Source organism: Abramis brama (genome assembly GCF_963993115.1).
Source record: "Abramis brama genome assembly, chromosome: 6".
NCBI classification, from domain to species: Eukaryota; Metazoa; Chordata; class Actinopteri; order Cypriniformes; family Leuciscidae; genus Abramis; species Abramis brama.
In genome coordinates, this window is record NC_139968.1 from 13,633,581 (window position 1) to 13,651,812 (window position 18,232).

At 38.6% G+C, this 18,232-nt stretch overlaps 1 long non-coding RNA gene across 1 annotated transcript in view; it reads left to right on the forward strand.

Moving 5' to 3' along the window:
* The window catches only part of LOC311084427, a 92,706-nt gene extending 74,973 nt beyond the window's left edge, over positions 1–17,733 (forward strand). Inside the window, exon 3 of the long non-coding RNA XR_014606523.1 lies at positions 17,380–17,733. This is a non-coding gene — a long non-coding RNA (uncharacterized lncRNA). The remainder of the gene's footprint in view (positions 1–17,379) is intronic.
* Positions 17,734–18,232: the final 499 nt, after the last annotated feature.

The window sequence follows — 18,232 nt, forward strand, 5'->3', positions numbered from 1 at the left end:
TTAGGGAAGCTAATCATTACCTTAAAAATTCATTCATACTTCTTGTTTTGTGGTGATTAATTTAACCCCTTGTTTGGGTCTTAAATATAGACACCTTCTACCTTATTTTGTTTATTCTCAGGTTAGGTAAAGTCAGTCGAATTCGTTCTAAACAATAAGTATATAAATTTCCATACTTACAATTCAGTCGAAAGACTGCTCCGTGGTTTAGTTCAGCTCAATATTTTGTAAAACAGAGACTTAAGGCAGGCGAGCTTCTTAATTTCATTAAATACCGGTTAACTAGTTTACAAAAACGGTACTAATATATAAAATAAAAATAAAAGTAAATCAAAACCAAATAATTTACAAGCTTTCATCTTCATGAGGCACAATGGCAAGGCATCTAACACCGGAGAGGCCGTCCTTGGTGAATCAGCGTCTGACTTTGACATTCCTTACTATACTTTTTATAGTCCACACGCCCTCCGCACAGATTCAGTCCTTTACAGACAATCTGTCCAATCTGAAGTCTTGAACTGTCCTCCGTTCTGGAAACCCCCTTACAAACTTCATATATAAAGCTCTTTCCTTTGTTCTCCTTTGCTTGCTGGCTCTGGATCCTCTGCCTTTCTCCTGTGCCTCATGCTCCTCATCAAACGGGTATTGCTTGCCATTTCTACTTTGGTAAGATACATGCTTTCTACTACTTAGTGTTATTACTACCTACTGTAGTTTATTCTTTCATTTGATTAAATGCTTAAACATCGAATATAGTATAGTCATTTCTTTCATGCATTATCATAATAAAAAACTTTGTAAAACGTTGCAGTGTTTTTTCTAAATAAACCTGATTCACAATAAAACCTTTACAAAAACAAATTGCAGTGTTTTTCTTAATAAACCAGATTTATAATAAAACCTTCACAAAAACAAATTGCAGTGTTTTTCTTAATAAACCAGTTTCATAATAAAACCTTTACAAAAACAAATTGCAGTGTTTTTCTTAATAAACACTCTCTCTTACAATTAACTCTCTCTTAAGTTACAATTGTGGTTATATCATATATAAGCCTATACATATGAGGCATTAGTTATCACCGAATAAATTACATATATTCCACTTACAAGGTTACAATTGTGGTTAATATCATATCAGCCTATATATATGAGGTATTATAAGAGAATAAATTGCATGTTCACTTAACATTGTAGAAAGTAGAAACTGTTTCGTTTTTAAATTCCTCTACATCATTCATGAGTGTCAGCATTAAACATGTTGACAAAGGGTAAATAGGATGAATTAATGGATTATTGAGCTTTCAGTCTCAAGACACAATATCCCTCCATAATTTTGCATGCATTTTTTGGAGATACCCTGAAAAAGATTGGTAAGAAATATATGTGCTGTGCCTGAGTGAATAACACAGAATAATATGTAATATACTGTTATCATTTAGTCATTATCATTTATCATTAATCCTGCCTCATTTAGCTCTGTCTGTAATGCAAGTTTAATTGGAAATGATGGTTATTTCCTTGACTGAAGGACTTCCCACTCCAGCAAAGATCCAGCCCTTTATAAACCAGACAGGAACAAGAGTTCATATTAGTAGTTAGTTTTATGTTTATCGTGTGTAATGGATCACTTTCTGCTCTTAATCTTTACTGCAGGTAAGGTTATTTACCGTTGTTTTGAACTTTCTATTCATTATAGCATCATGAAATAAAAATGTAAATAACTGTTTTCAACATTGATAATAATCATAAATGTTTCTTGAGCATCAAATCATCATATTAGAATGATTTCTGAAGGATCATGTGACACTGAAGACTGGAGTAATGATGCTGAAAATTCAGCTTTGATCACAGGAATAAATTACACTTTACTGTATATTCACATAGAAAACAGCTATTTTAAATTGGTATAATATTTCACAATATTACTGTTTTTGTTTGTATTTTTAATCAAATAAATGCAGCCTTGGTGAGCAGAAGATACTTCTTTTAAAACATTAAAAATTGCAAACGGTGCAAAAAGTGAACATTCACAGTTGTTATCTTGAGCTATTTCTGGTCTGACCCATATCAATTACTTTTATTGATATAGTCCAATGTATTCAAGTCATATCAAATAGTTTTTGACTTAATTTTGATGTTTTAACTAAAGTTTTGTTTGAGACTACACACTTCTGCTAATATTTGATGTTATTTAAATTAGGTTTTTCAACCTGCCTAAAGTGCCTAAATGGCACTTAGAAATCAAAACAAACTGAGATTGGTTGTTATTTAGGTTAGTTAGACTAATTTTTCCTGTCTTAATGGCTGGTTCTTGGAATAAGTTGGGAAGCTGGACCAGATTTATACAGGGACTTTGGTTCTGTAAAGGCTAGTGATCACAGGTTGATACTGTCAGGGATCTCAAGGAAAAGGACTCAAATGTGACTCAAAATTTATTGAGTTATAACAGTCAATCAATGTCCCAGCAAAAGATCAAAGTCCATACGGGTGGCTAGATAACAGATGAAGAGGTCAGGAGGCAAAAAGATGAGCACGTCTTGACTCTCTGTAAAAAGGTCTGTGACTGTGGTGTTGTTGGGCGCCCTCTAGAGTCAGCTCTGAACAGTGCTCAGAGACAGGGCAAATTGTGGGGTTTTTCACAGTCTTTTCAGAAACAGTCTTTTGCTTGGCATAAGCTTTATGGGCTAAGTCTCGTAACTGTTGGGTAGACATGCTACGTGGACAAGCCAAAACTCCTAAATGATGATTTATTGTGGGATTCAGGTTTCGGAGGAACAGAGTTCTGAAGTTAAAGTCTTCCTCCATGCTTGGTTCATGGAGTCGAAGTCGGCTGTAGAAATTCTGTGGGGTTTCAAGTCGACCTTGCTTGAGGTGCATGGCGGTGATGAGCCCTTGGTCTGATTCTGGATCAGAGAATTCATGAATCAAAGCTTGTCACAGCTGCTGGTAGTCCGTTTTGACAGTCTCTGGTTGACGGTCTAGGAAGCTGCGTACGTCACGGCTAGACGTAATTCTGAGCACCTGACTGAACAGACAAACTTAATTCAAATTAAATTCAAACAAGTTTAAATTAAATTTAAATAAGCATGTAAGGAAAAGTAAAAATCAAAATATCTAATAATAAACAAGATAACAGTAAAGTATCAGTAATAAGAATAAAATAATCAAAAGAGAAAAGTAGAAAATAAATGAAACACTTGAAACAGAATGAAAGGAGGAAAAGAGTGACAAACCGACTTGGTAGGGAAGGCCACACAGTAGCATTGTTTCCCCTAAGTGGATATCAGTGGCTGAATAGACAACTCAATTTAAATTCAAATTCAAACTGGTTTAAATCAAATTTAAATGAGCATGTAAAGAAAATGTAAAAAGGAGAAATCAGAATAATATCCTACAATAATTAACAATAATAGTGAAGTATCATCGATAATTATACAATAATCAAAAGAGAAAAGTAGAAATAAAACAATTCACAACAGAATTGAAAAGAGGGAAGAGAGAGCTCAGTAAGCCGACTTAGAAGGTGGCGGCCACAAGGTGGCGTGGTTTCCTCTAAGTGGATATCAATGACTGAGGAACTTGATTTAAATTTAAGTTAAAGAAAAATGACCTTTTAATGAAAACATTTATAACAGTAATCACAATTCACATGCCCTCACGGGAATGGAATGAAGCTTGTTCCAGAAAAGAGTAATAGCAGAAAATAGAACTATCCGAAAATACCCACAAGATGGCGATGTCGAGCCCACCCAGAATAAAGTTAGTTCAGAGAAATGCTCACAAGATGGCGCTGTTGCGCCCACGTGGAATGAAGTTAGGGTGGTGCGTAATCTGAGAGCTGTTAAACACTTAAAGACTACCCTCTGGTGTTAGTCAGCAGAATTACAACCAACTTCAATGTGATTTAAAATCTGAGAGCGTTTCTACGCATCGATTTTCTGCAAAAATCACAAGTATACAATTCAGATCTCGGCAGATCTTTGGTGCTATTAATACTGCACGAGAGTATGGCGGGTTTCTTCGCAGCAAATACACAAATGTGGACAACAGGAATTTTCCATCTGTTGTTTTAAAGGACAAATCCAGTGAAAAATGAACCTGGGGTTAATTAACACATGGTTACCGAGTCGATCGTTCCCTGCGATGCGTTTTCATGAAAATCGAATGTAAAGAGTTTTATCTTTAAAAACAGATTAGCTCATAACACTAGTATATGGGGCACAGAGTAAGTAAAAGTAAATCGCTAGTTAATACCACTAACAAGGCTCAAAATAGCCTCACACTAACACGGTAGCATAATGAGGGTCCCTACATGCAAACCGAAGCATTGAGAACTTTGTAAGTGTACAGACAGTTTAATAAGAAGATACTTTATAAAGACAGTACATTACGCGTTTACATGCAGGAGCCATCTTGGAAAACAGTCTCGACTAATCGAGCCACGAACGGCGTGCTAAGTGAGCTTGTTGATAGGAATTACGTTTGTGAAATCTAACGTAGCACGGCGTTCGTGGCTCGATTAGTCGAGACTGTTTTCCAAGATGGCTCCTGCATGTAAACGCGTAATGTACATTCGATTTTCATGAAAACGCATCGCAGGGAACGATCGACTCGGTAACCATGTGTTAATTAACCCCAGGTTCATTTTTCACTGGATTTGTCCTTTAAACTGTCCTTTTTTCACAATAGCACTAATGATTTAAATGTATTAGGTTTACAATTGGGTAGCTAAGCCAATTTTTCGACCAGGAGTTACCGTTATCTAACGATAGAATGTAAGGCCTTCTACTACTGAATCAGAGGAACATCGCTCTCAATCAGATTTACGTCACGCACTGAGAGAAGATTTCTTCGTTCTAACATGTGGGTTTGAATAATATTAAAATGTACCAACTGAAAAGAGATTTCTTCATCTTTACAGGAACAGTTTTAATATTATAAGACTGCAGTTTACTTTAACAATACAGTGGCTAATATGTTAGACATATTTTAGCATCTGTTAATATGCTTGAACTGAGATCGGCTTTGTGCCTTAGTCAGTTAGTGAGTTCGCATTGCGCGACTTGTCTCACAATTCGAAGCGCGCGTGCACAAATTAAATACCAATATACACATAGATTGAAACTGAATTGCTCACAAAACTAAGTTTAAAATGTTGCCCGCATTCTCCACCAAACTGTAAGGACACTAGCTCAAATAAAGGGGATATTAATAATGAATCAGGGGTATGATTCATGTTTCGCATATACAGTTACATTAAATTATCGAAGTTGAAAATACATTGATTGTTTATATGAATAATCACTCACAACGAATTATAATTCCTCATTCATATATCAATAGTCTTATTACAGATCGTTTATATGAGATGACCCTTAATGGAATTAATTTAGTTATCAAACAAACTGTTTGTCCCGCAAACTGGCCGTAAGATCCCTCTATCAATTCTCAGGAAAAGTTATCCTTTTATAGACTCTCACGAAAAGGCAATTTTTCTGGCCACGAAAAATAACTTCTCTGTTCTATAAAAATACTAATTAAAGTATCAACAAATGTAAAGCTTGTAGCTTAGATCTAACATTTAAGGGACTTCGCAATGTGAGCAGCAGACAGAGACAATCAAGAATATAATGGGTTTTAATAAACGAAACTACAACCTACAATTACACACGGAATAAATGTATATACAGAGTACGACCAGTAACCCAATACAAGACAAACGAATAACGAATGAGAGTGTGAGAGAGAGAGAGAGAGAGAGAGAGTGAGAGAGGAATAGGGAGAGATCACAGAATGATCACAGTATGGCAAAATCACAGACAAGGTAACCTTTGAGAGACAACAAGAAATCAAATCACCTTAAGCAGGGGCAGACAATCTTAACGCATTAAAAGCTCGATAAGCTGATATTTGCATATAGTCTTTTGTGTTGCTGAGGAAAGAAGGTGCATGTGTCGGTCTTTCGGAGCTGGGCGTGTTCTCTCATTGCTTCCGGGGCGAGCAGACTCGCGGTAAGTTTAAAGGATCTACTTAAAGTTAAAGTTGCCGGCTACGCTCACTTCACTGAACGTAGGAAAAGTCCGAAGACGAAAATAAAGACAAAGATTAAAGAAAAGAAAAGAAAAACGCTCTGGAGAAACTTTCTGTGTCAGTCTCTTATGGAGAGTCTTAGTTTACGCCTACTTCGCGTACGTGGACCAACCACCTTCAGAGATTTCAGAGCGGAAAATTTCCTTTGTCCTGTCGGGACGGTTCATCTACATAGTTTATGACGGCGTTTAGAATTTGTCATTTCTACCCAGAAAGATGGTACACACAGAATAATACATTTTACTGTAATCTCCTATGTATGAGTGGCTCAGTCAAACTGAGACGGTTAAAGGGCTGCATTTATTTCATGTAAAATATTGCAAAAATATTATTAGAAATTAAAATAACTGATTATTTATTCCTGTGATCAAAGATGAATTTTCAGCATCATTACTCTAGTCTTCAGTATCACATGATCCTTCAGAAATCATTCTGATATGCTGATTTGATGCTCAAGAAACATTTCTTGTTACTTCTTATTCATAAAGTGTAAACATTGCATATCAGTGCTGAATTTTCCAAACTTCACATGAAATAAACAGATATACTAATTTGACTACTCCAGGTACACCACAAAACACTATACATAATCGACTGCGCAGGTCCAGTTTTAGATTCTACGTATGCAACCATGCAAGCACATATTTGTTTTTTGCACTCCTTTGCTAAGATTTTTCTACTCAGCACTCATATTGAGATAAATCACACCCTTCTCCCTCATAGAACCAAAAGTATGTCTGCAACATGTTTATAATACTGCTGTACACAGATGAGCAAAAACATTATGACCACATGCCTAATCTGCTGTTGGTCCCTCCGCGTGCTGCCAAAACAGCGCCAACCCACCGAGGCATGGACTCTACAAGACCCCTGAAGGTGTCCTTTGGTATCTGGCACCAAGACATTAGCAGCAGGTCATTTGAGTTCTGTAGGTTGTGAGGTGGAGCTGCCGTGGATCAAACTTGTTGGTCCAGCACATCCCACACATGCTCAATTGGATTGAGATCTGAGGATTTTGGAGGCCAGGGTAACACCTTGAACTCTTCATCATGTTCCTCAAACCATTCCTGAACAATGCGTGCATTCTGGCAGAGTGTATTATCCTGCTGAAAGAGGCAACTTCCACCAGGGAACTCCACTGTCATGAAGGGGTGGACTTGGTCTGCAACAGTGTTTCGGTAGGTGGCACGTATTAAACATGAAAAGCCAAACCGAGGGTTTCCCAGCAGAACATTTTCCAGAGAATCACACTCCCTCCACCAGCTTGTCGTTGTCTCACAGCGCATCCTGGTGTCATTACCTGTAATTTTTTACATTATAATTTTATTATGTAAAAAAAAAAAAAAGGGACTCATTGGACCAGATGACCTTCTTCCACTGCTCCAAGATCCAGTTTCGACGCTCAAGTGCCCATTGTAGACTCTTTCGATGGTGGACAGGGCACTCTGGCACTCTGACACTCTGACATAGACACTCTGGTCTGATCTACGCAGCGAGTGTGATGCACTGTGTGTTGTAGCCAGCCTTGAGTGCCCAACACCCTGTTGTCGGTTTGCGGTTTATCACATCTCGGACCACTGTTGGTAAATTCTCACCACTGCTGACCGTGAGCAACCCACAAGCTTTGCCATTTCAGAGATACTTGGACCCAGTTGCCTTGCCATAACAATTAGGACCTTATCAAATTCGATCAGATCTTTATTCCTGCCCATTTCTCATGTATCCAACATGTTGATTACAAGAATTGTTATTGTTTGCTTACCATCTAATCTACCCAGACCTTAATATGTGCTCTTGATAGCAGATGATCAATGATATTTTCTCCACCTGTGACCAGTCATAATGTTTTGGCTCATCAGTGATTATACAAACCAGAGTTGTTTTAAGAAACTCTTTGTGTTCATTGTTCAGGATATTGCAGTGTCAGCAGTCGCCACAGTCAGTCAGCTCCTGAGCGCAGGTCGTGGGATGTACTTTTCCGTCAACCAAACTGCAATAAATGAGTAACAAAACAATTCACACTCACTGCACTGACACTGACATACAGAACCATCTCAACCAAATTCATAAGCACTTTCTTTTTGACCTGCTGTCTGACTTTTTAATTGTGTTTGTCTAGACTAACACAGACTCTACAGAAATTCTCTCTGCGTGAGGAGTCAAATCCATTGCTGGTGCAACCGAACATGTCACTGATGGGGCAAACTCCAATCCAACAAGTACAATTAACCTCTTTTAAAGACAAGTTTGAAGCTTTAATATACAACATAACTGTCAAATGTCAAAATGACAAGATTCCGACTTGTAAAAAGTGTTCATAAACTCGCAATTGCTGTTCTACAAGGCTCCAACTTGTACCAACAGGCCACTGCAGATGAATTTTGCCATTAATAGTGTTACCATAGAGATGCATAATTACAAATCTACGGACATGAACAGCTCTAGAAGAAGGTCACATGTTGTCGACTTGACCTGGTGTGAATGCAGCAAAAGAGGAAGAGTCATGATGCAGTGTTTTTATTGATGTACACTGCTGGTCAAAAATGTTGAATATTTTAGAAATGTTTATGTTTTCATAAGAAGTCTCTTATGACTGCTGCCAAGGATGCCATTTGCCCCAGGAGCCTCTGAAAATATTTCAGTGGTACCGCTGTTTTGTGCTTGAACAGGTTTTGTGAAAGACGTCCTGTCATGGGGATTGAGTCCAACTTCACACAGAGAAAAGAGATGCTCTGCACCGGGGAGAGCTTGCTCTTTTCCCAGTTTACCCAAAGTCCCAGTCGGGTAGGTGCTCGAGGATCTAGTCCCTGTGCGCAAACTCATGAGTGGGCTAGGATTAGATACCATGGTAAGGGTTAACTTACCTTAACCCCCTGAGGTCGACGGTATCGCCGGCGATACCAGCTCGCTTTTTTTTTATCAGTGTAAAAGAAACTCATAAATACTCTGTTGACTTTGATTTTCCATAGGAGTTTCATACATCAATCGATTCTGTTAAATGTGTATTATTTTTGTGTATACTCACAATAAAAACAAAGTGTTGTGCTTTTTGCCAAATAAAGAAAAATAAACACGAAGCGAGTTCTGCCTTCTCTCTGCCAGTGTAGTCCATTCTGAAACGCGCCCGAAAATGAAGTGTAGCTCAGCGAATACTCAGTCAAACAGGCATACAGGCACACAGGCATGAAGCTTGAATTCTCTTCTTTTAAATTAAGTAATTTATATAAAAAACAAATATTCCCATCTTGTGAAATCTGTATTAAAAGAGAGCGATTCCAGTCGAGCTCATTAGAGCTAATTCAAATGTAATGTGACTCCACCCACGGAGAGCGTGCGCTATTCAAACGCAAATGGCTGAGGCAATCAAAGCGCAATCCTGTGAACGCCCACATATCAGCTCGAGAAAACACACAAGTTTATTCAGATCATTACATGTTTACACCGTCTTGCAGCGCTGTGAGGAATAATAATAATGGAAAATGTCCCTCAGAAGTGCGGGTATATCAAGGAGCGAGCTGAGGAATACTAGTAAGTTTTTTCCTTCTCACGTGAATTTCTTCACGTGGGTTTCTGTTTATGAATGAACGGCAGAGATGCGCGCTGTTTACCACAGCTGGCAAAGACAGTTTAAATTTAAATCGCGTGTGTGAATGAATGATGATGTTTTAGCAAACTGTATTGCTATACTGAGATGAGTAAAAATCGACTGAAATATGTTGAAATAAAATGTAGGCTATTTGTATAAGCAACGTATTAAACTGCAAATTAACAATATGCCCTAATATTTCATGAAAACAACGTTACAGTCAGGCGAAATATGAAAGACAACATTTTGTTTAGTAGATTTGGGTACAGTTTTTACTGTAGAATATACTGCCTCGTCAAATAAGCTTTTGTTTAGCAATTTCTATATATAAAATACTATTTTTGTCAAAAATAAAGTAATCAACTAAGATGTTAGCTGTTCCAATGTTGGCTATATTCAAACTAATGAATACATAGATAAAATGTAGGCCTATAATCTTTTTTTTTTTACAAAGAAAGAGTACACTTGAAATATTGTTGAAATTGTAATTATTGTTGTAATTGTAACCTTTTTAATAAAATAGCAAAACATATTTACAAGATAGATGTAAGCAAAATCTTAAATGGTCAATATAAGTCTTCTTCTAAATATATATTTTGTCCTTGCATTGTGGCTCAGTCAGTTTCACACCTGAGTGAATGGCTCATCATTATGCAGAGTGGGTGGGACAGTGTATTTCTCAGGTGTAAACCACTCCTCGTTCACGCCCCCCTCGCATATTGGCTTTCCAAGCAAAACCTGTTTTACATCAATTTAAATCAATGTATGGTTTTATGTGAACGATAAAGCAAGACTATTTTCATATAATTTTGAAGAAAAAACTATAGGCGACGACATCCATTAGTCAAAAGTCTTATTGCCACATATTTAGTATGTGTTTTGTGGCCTTATTTCTGCAACTTTCATTTTTATTTTTTCCAATAACCACGCATAAACATTATTCTCTTAAAAATTCAAACATATACATGCATGTTGATCAGATATTTTGGTAGCCCTGTTTGTGCTATATAGAGTGAATTTACACCTTTGCCATTAACATGTTTATAAATAACTGAAAAAAGCACAAATGTCAGAGCATGTCAGAACACCTCCAGGGCCCAGAAAACAGCTCAGACTCCAGAGGGTTAATGGTGCAGGGGCAGCCTCTGCGACTTTCATGAAGAAGCGAGGAGACAGGGACAACCCGAAAGGGAAGACTTTGTACTGGTATGCCCCTCCCTCTAAGGCGAACTGTAGAAATGGTCTGTGCCATGCAAGGATAGAGACATTGAGACAAGTACACGTCCTTCAAGTCTATCGTCGCAAACCAATCTTGGAGTCTGAAACATGAGAGCATGTGTTTCTGTGTGAGCATCATGAATGGGAGCTTGTACATGGTGTAATTCAGAACTCGCAGAGCTAAGATTGGTCTCAACCCACCCCCTTTCTTAGGTTCGATGAAGTAAGGGCTGTAAAACCCTTCTTCTCGGCTGGTGGGACAAACTCTATCATGTCCTTCGCTAAGAGGACAGCGATCTCCACCCGAATGACAGCAGCGTTCTCGCCTCGTACAGAGGTAGAAAGAACGCCACTGTATCTGTGTGGGCGCCTGAAGAAAAGAACACCCGAACCGGACTGTTCTGATGAGCCAGCACGACGGGCTGGAAAGCGCTAGCCAATGCGTCCAGACTCTGTACTAGCGATACCAATGGAGCCGCATTTCATGTGAGGTGGGTAGCGAGGGGGAGCAGTGGTTTCCACGTTGGGAGGTTTTGCATCCCTTGGCACTCGTGGGCACTCACAGGATCCGCTGTCGAGGGGACTGTGCCTCGTTGATTCTCTCACACTTACCTTTCTCTCTTGCAACAAATTGCGGGGAGGCCAAGTGTTTTCTCTCCACTAGGAGAGAACCAGGATATGTGGTACTAGACATGTGCCGGTATTCGGTAATGCGATAAATCGCGGTAATGAATATGCACGATATTGTTATCGCGGGCACTTCAAAATACCGTGAAAAATAATAGATAAGAATTTATATTTATAGAACGCGCATTAGCTTATTTTCCATCAACCGCTTAAACAAACACTGCGTATATGCTGCGCGAAACACGTGCGCACTCTGATGTAAACAATCCCCACATGTAGAAGCACTGTGTGCATGCGGCGCAGTGCGCGCTCTAGTCTAATGTAATCCTCACATGGAGAAGAAGCACGGCGGAAGGAGGAACACTGCCGACGATTTATCCCCCTTCTAAAAGCAGGGCTGTCAACTCTACGCATTCAATGTGAGACTCACGCAATCAACACTTTTCACACACTCTCGCGCCACACATCCATTTTCTCACGCACAGAAAAATCACGGAGCAAAGAGGACACTGACACCGACAGACTGGACAGAGCAGGTTACTTTTGATATGAAAAAAATTCTCAGCTCTCATGTTCTGTCCATTTTATTACGAAATTCAGACAATAAATACCGTTTTGGCGCTTGTAAATGTGACGTGACCGATCGCTGTAGCGCCTCAGTTCAAGCAAACCGATCCTCTGTTACTTTTTATTTAAAGATACAGTACAACTTACCGAAAGGTATTTATGCCTCATACATAATATCGATCAGTGTTTTTCAACCAAAGAAGTCAATAAAACTGCAGGTGAACAATTATGTCACAGAACGTTACATTTACCTCAGGAAAGCCATTTAATGACCAACACGTTAGTTGACTAGAAAAAATAGCTAGGAGTATTTTGCTAAATATGTGCACTATATTACATTTGTATTATATTTTTACTTGTGTCATAATTTATTATAATGAAAACTAAATTGTATTTAATTTAATTTGTTAATTTTTAACCTTTAATAATTATAGCAATTAAAATATCGTGATAATACCGTATACCGTGATAAAAGCTCAATCAATTAATCGCAGCATGAAAATTTGATACCGGCACATGCCTATGTGGTACGTACCCACCAAGGTTCTGGTGCGAGTATTCAATGTCTGTCCATCGTAAAAAAAAAAGGGCCATGAACACTGTGTGTGTGTGACCAAGGGAAATAGAAAATTGCTATTTTTCTGACCATGTAAATGTCCCTCCCCCTTCCATGGGAGTGAGGCTCGCCCCAAGTCTGATGCTTGCGTCCGTGGATGAGCAGCCTAACTCATCCAGAAACTCGACCGGGGGACAAGAGTGTGCTGAGGAACAGGGGACCCACATTATCCCGGGTGAAGATCTCCCATTGTAACCTCCAGATCGCCCTGAGCACCTGCCGCCAAAGCCTCGTACCCAGAGGTAGAAGGACCAGGAGAGAAAGCAGCTGAGGAGACTCTATGCCTCTTGAAGAAGTACGAGAGTTGTGACCGCAACGTTCCCATGGGCATGCTCTCGTAGTGAGTGTATGACCTATCCATGAACGCCATTTCATCATCAGGGTTCGTACCCCTTTTCCAAGGTTAAATTCAAGCACTTTTCAAGCACTTTCTAGGTCCATTTAAAAAAAAATTCCAGCACCTTACAACACCGTAAATTACATACCAATACATAGTCAAAATTATTAGTGTTTTTATCACATTAAACGAGATAATGCTATAAACAGCCAAAATTGTGTTTCGTAATAGCAGAAAGATCTGGGCCCGTATTCATAAAGATTCTAAGAATCCTCTCAGAAAACTCTTAATTTAGCTTAAAAACTTTTACGTAGGAGTCTTAGCTTAAGAGCGATTCGGGACCGATCTGAGAGCAACTCTGAGTAAGGAAAAGACAAAAACTTTCATCTTAGTAAGGAGGCGGGGTTGACCCCGTTGCTATGTATGACACAATCTTTTGAAGACTGTGATTGGTTGGTTGTCCAAAAAGGAAAAAAAGAGTGATTTTAAGTATAGGGTCTATTCTAAGCCTTCACTTTGAAATTAAATGCGTAATTTTTCCTATTTGACTGTTCTCTCACACACACACACACATTATATATGTGTATATAAATCCTTTTTTTTATTTACCATGCTGTTAATTTCCTATAAGGTATTTGATTGGCTTATAATGATAAAAATTGTTCCACTCTTTCCAGTTGCACTGATTGCTGGCATGTCTATTTAAGTGGTGGTTTGAATGTTGGTTTTAATGTATCAAACATGGAATCAAAACCAAGAAGGGCGAGAAAGCCCAACTGGACAGAGGAACAGTGTTTACTGTTAGCCCAGTTAGTGGATGAACACAAGGCCATTCTTAAAGGAAAATTCGGGCCTTATATTAATATCTAATCTATAGCGTCTTATTAACTCACTGTCATCCATTGTCTGCAACACATTTCTTCTCCCTCTTCGTCTTTCTGCCATTTTCTCCTCTGCTAAAGAAACTCTTAAGCCTCTTAAAAGTCCTCGTCCGTGCTCCTAACAATTTTGACCTTAAGACCTCTTTTAAGGGTTAAGATGCTTTCTGAATTACTTTTTTCTTTACTAGGATTTTTTCTTTAATTTTAAGAGTAAACGCCCACATTTCTTAGAATTTTCTTAGAATTTTGTCAGAACAGTCCATTTCATTAAATGAACCCAACACCGCATTCCACAGTTCGGAACGATTCCCCATCGAACCATTAGTAAGTCATAAAACACAGTCATGGTGCCGAGATGGCTAAAGGAGATGTCACCCCCCCTTTCCCTTTTTGTGCTTGTCTAATCTCATACCAGCGATGCCAGGACAGCAGGAAAAGATTTCTCTTTGTTCCCCAAACTTAAGACCAAATGGCCAAGAAACCCTGTGGTGACCCCAATGCATAAATCCACAGCCTTATCAGGAAACGAAGGATGCTAGGGCATTCCTATGGCCCAGAATCACCACAAACCTTAAACCAGGGGACACCTCCTTTCTGCAGCTGTAAATTCCAGAGACTTTTGTCTCCAAAACCAATAGACTGAAATTAACCCACTTGTGGTTTAATACAAACAACGGTCTCAAAATTGCTTCCAATAAGCTGAATTGATCACCAGTATTTACCTCACATATAAGTATCATTTATGTTTTATATAACCTGTGGAGTTCTTTCTGTGTGTTTAACTTTCATTACAGCCTCTTCGTAGGGTTTTCTACCTCAGTTATAGGAACTAATCACCAGAAGTTGCCTCATACATGTGTATTCTCTGTATTATGTATGCTTTATATTACTCAAGTTAATTTTGTGTGTTAAACGCTTATCACAGCTAAATCCTTATTTACTTCCACCTCAACTATGGGAAGTAGGCTATGTATTTTGGTACCTACTTGATGGGTAAATGATTTCTAGAATTTTGATATAAAGTAGATGTGTGTAGGATGCACCATATTTAAACTATTAAGTTTGCTTATTAAAGCGTTTAACTAAACTCTCAGGAGTTTAGGCACACGCGATCACGTGGACATTACGCTAATTACATGCAAGAACCGGAGAACGGGGCGTAGGTCCCGCCCAAGACAATATCTGATTGGCTGTCGCACTCGGAAGGACGGGTCAGATGGACACGCTTATAACCCAATGACAAGCAGCTATGAGTTGCTTTTTGCCTTGCTTTTGCAGTGACTTTTGCTCTTGCTTATGTTTGTGCTGACCTTTCCATCGTCCAGCGTGTATGCTATACTCTTAAAACCACCAAGAGCTCACTCAAAACTCATCAACTCTTCCGTAAGATCCTTCGTTGAACTTCGTCAAAGAAAACCCTCTCAGACTCAGAGTCCTCCAGCAGCTCCTCCAGACTCAAAGGAAACTCCGTTGCATAGCAACCCGCAATCCAGGAAATCCCGCGAACGAAGCGCCACCCGGCAAAGCCAACCAACCACTCACCATCGAGTGCACCAATCGCATCATCGACCGACTGCCAGCCAATCAGCGCCGAAGAGATTCCCTCTCCAGCAACTTCGTCACAGAAGGGAACGCACGCGAATCCAAACGCAAGTACACAATCTCCTAATTCTGGCTGAACTGGTGCAAATCTTATTAAGAAAACGAACTAAGATTAAAAGTGCTAGTAGATTGATTCTCTCAGGTTGCGATCAAGAAGGTCTAACGCTAGACATTTGGGACTCCATTCACCCTCCGTTAATAACATCACTTTTCTCTGTCACTAGCTGTTTGAATGAATGTTTGTGTGTTTTCGTTAGTTTAGTTTGTGTGTATTAGAGTAGTTCAATAAAGTCTTGGTTGATTTTACATACAAGCGTCTTGTGCTGTGTGCTTACAAGTTACTGCCTTAAACTGTAGATTTTGTTACCTTGCTCATAATCAGTTATCATAATTTATGATATTATTTACCGTAGGCCACGGGATAATATTCTGTCCAGAATTGATAAAATACCCTAATCTCAATTTATCGGTGGACGAATAGTTGATAAAGTGTTAAATATTAATTCTGAACAATTTGCATATTAATTCGGTTCTTATTCACTGTAATTCAATCCCTTTTGAGTTATATTGATCTTAATCCCCTTATTAATCTTACAAAATGTATCACTGTCTAAGTAAATGATGCATACTACTTTTCATTATATTAATGTCCAAATATTGCTTCCCAGATAATGTGATTTTCAGGCTGTAAAACTGAAGTAATTTCAAGGGCTGAAAATATGAGGACATAGGATTTGAACAGAAATATTTTACAGGCCTTGGTTTTGGGACACATTCTTGATATAGACAAGGTTTGAACAAAATCTGAGACAGTGCAGACAACAACCTGTAATTCCATTTTAACCCAGAAGACTCTGACAGTGCACAGGCACCTGCCTGATAAATAGCCTATATTAATAAAAAATGTAATTGCCAAGACATATAAATTTATCTACTGGAAAAGAGGAGTGTAAATATTGCATAAGGCCATCCTCAACCTTACAGTAGGCTACTTGTATGACACTCCATCTGACCCGATTTCTGTTCAGCAGAATTGGCGAGCTCACGCGCACGCCGCGGTCAAAGTTAAAAATAGTTAAACTTTTGCTGCCGCACTCTGTGACGAATACCCGCACGGCCAAAAAAAAACGGGGCATTTGTTGTGAAAGAAATACAGTTACATTTACAAGCATTTTATCCAAAATTTAAGCACTTTTCAAACCTTGAAAACACAACATCAAAATTCAAGCATTTTCAAGGATTTTAAGCTCCCATACATACCCTGCATCATGAGCGTGGCCCATACAGTGAAAACATCACTCGTGGCCGTCCGAGAGAGAGAGTAATTGTCTGCACAGGAGGACACGGACAGAACGGCATATTTTAAAAGAGGCGATCTGCCGTGCAGCTCTTTTAGAGGAATTCACTCTTTTATTAAGGAAATTGCCTCTTTCAGAACACCACTGATGTGAACTCCCTACACTTATCTCTGCAAACGCTGAGAGAGACCGCTGATGTTTGCTCTGGTTCCACATGCCATTTTCATTGACCTTTTCTGAATACATCAGAGGTGATTGGGGCTCCCAAGAGTGACCCCTAATATCTGTATTTCGACACAACGTCAGAAAGGGAACTATCAGTATACCTTCAAGTTCACTTATGCACTAAAAAAGTGGGCCAATTTAGTCCCAAGTAGTTTTGAAATAGTACCCTCAAATATAGGCCTACTACTAGTATACTGATATTATTATACTTATACATAAAGTAAAAATATACGTGAATAAAATTGAATTATACTTTTTTTTTTTTTTTTTTTTTGTAAGGGTTTGGAATGTTAGAGTGCTCCTAACAGTCATGTTTCTCTTCATTTCTTCAGGGCAAAGTGATACTTTTTTACCTGACAGAATAAAACTGGATACGACACAGGCTGAGATTTCCAAAGATAACATTGACCTTCAAATGAAAGTCAATTTCAGTGAAGGTCTACTTTCCCCCTTGTTTTATTTTGTGATTATTCCACATGAAATTATCGGTTGAAAGTGATATTTTAACTATAGTAACTTTTTTCACTCTTTCTGTAGATTTTAATAAAGATGTTGGGTTTGTCCTCTATGATAGCGATCAGTTCTTTCAGTCAAAAAGCTTTCAACCTTCTCTGGATACCAAGAGAAGAGTAATATCTGCTAACCTTCAAGAAAATCTTGGATTTGACCACATTGAGTTTGCAATCACACCATCGGTGAGCAGCTAGTCCAACATCACACTTCCCTCTGAGCACGCTTTTGTGGTTTGTGCCTTGCTGTAGCTGAACTCTGAAAAATAAATGTTCCAAAAGGGAGTTTTGGTTCCCTTAAAGAACCTTTCAGTATATAGTTCTAAACCATTTTTTTTCTTAGTGTGACATTGACGGAGGTCGGCACAGGTATAGTGTTCATGAATTAATACATTGTTGAACTTTCAGGTCGATTCCACACTATCCCTCAATGACTTTGCATGTGTGTTTTGGTGTTACACTAAAAATGACTGGAGCCCAGATGGCTGCACCAAAACAATGAACCCCTCAGGTCATGTAGGATGCAGCTGTCAACCGAAAAAATTAAAAAAATGCAAACTTTGCCATTCTGATGGTAAGATATATTTGTAAAAGGATGTAAATATCATTGATATTTGACTTAAATGGGTCAGTACACTCTAAAAAATAAAGGTGGTTTTCAGAGCAATGCCATAGA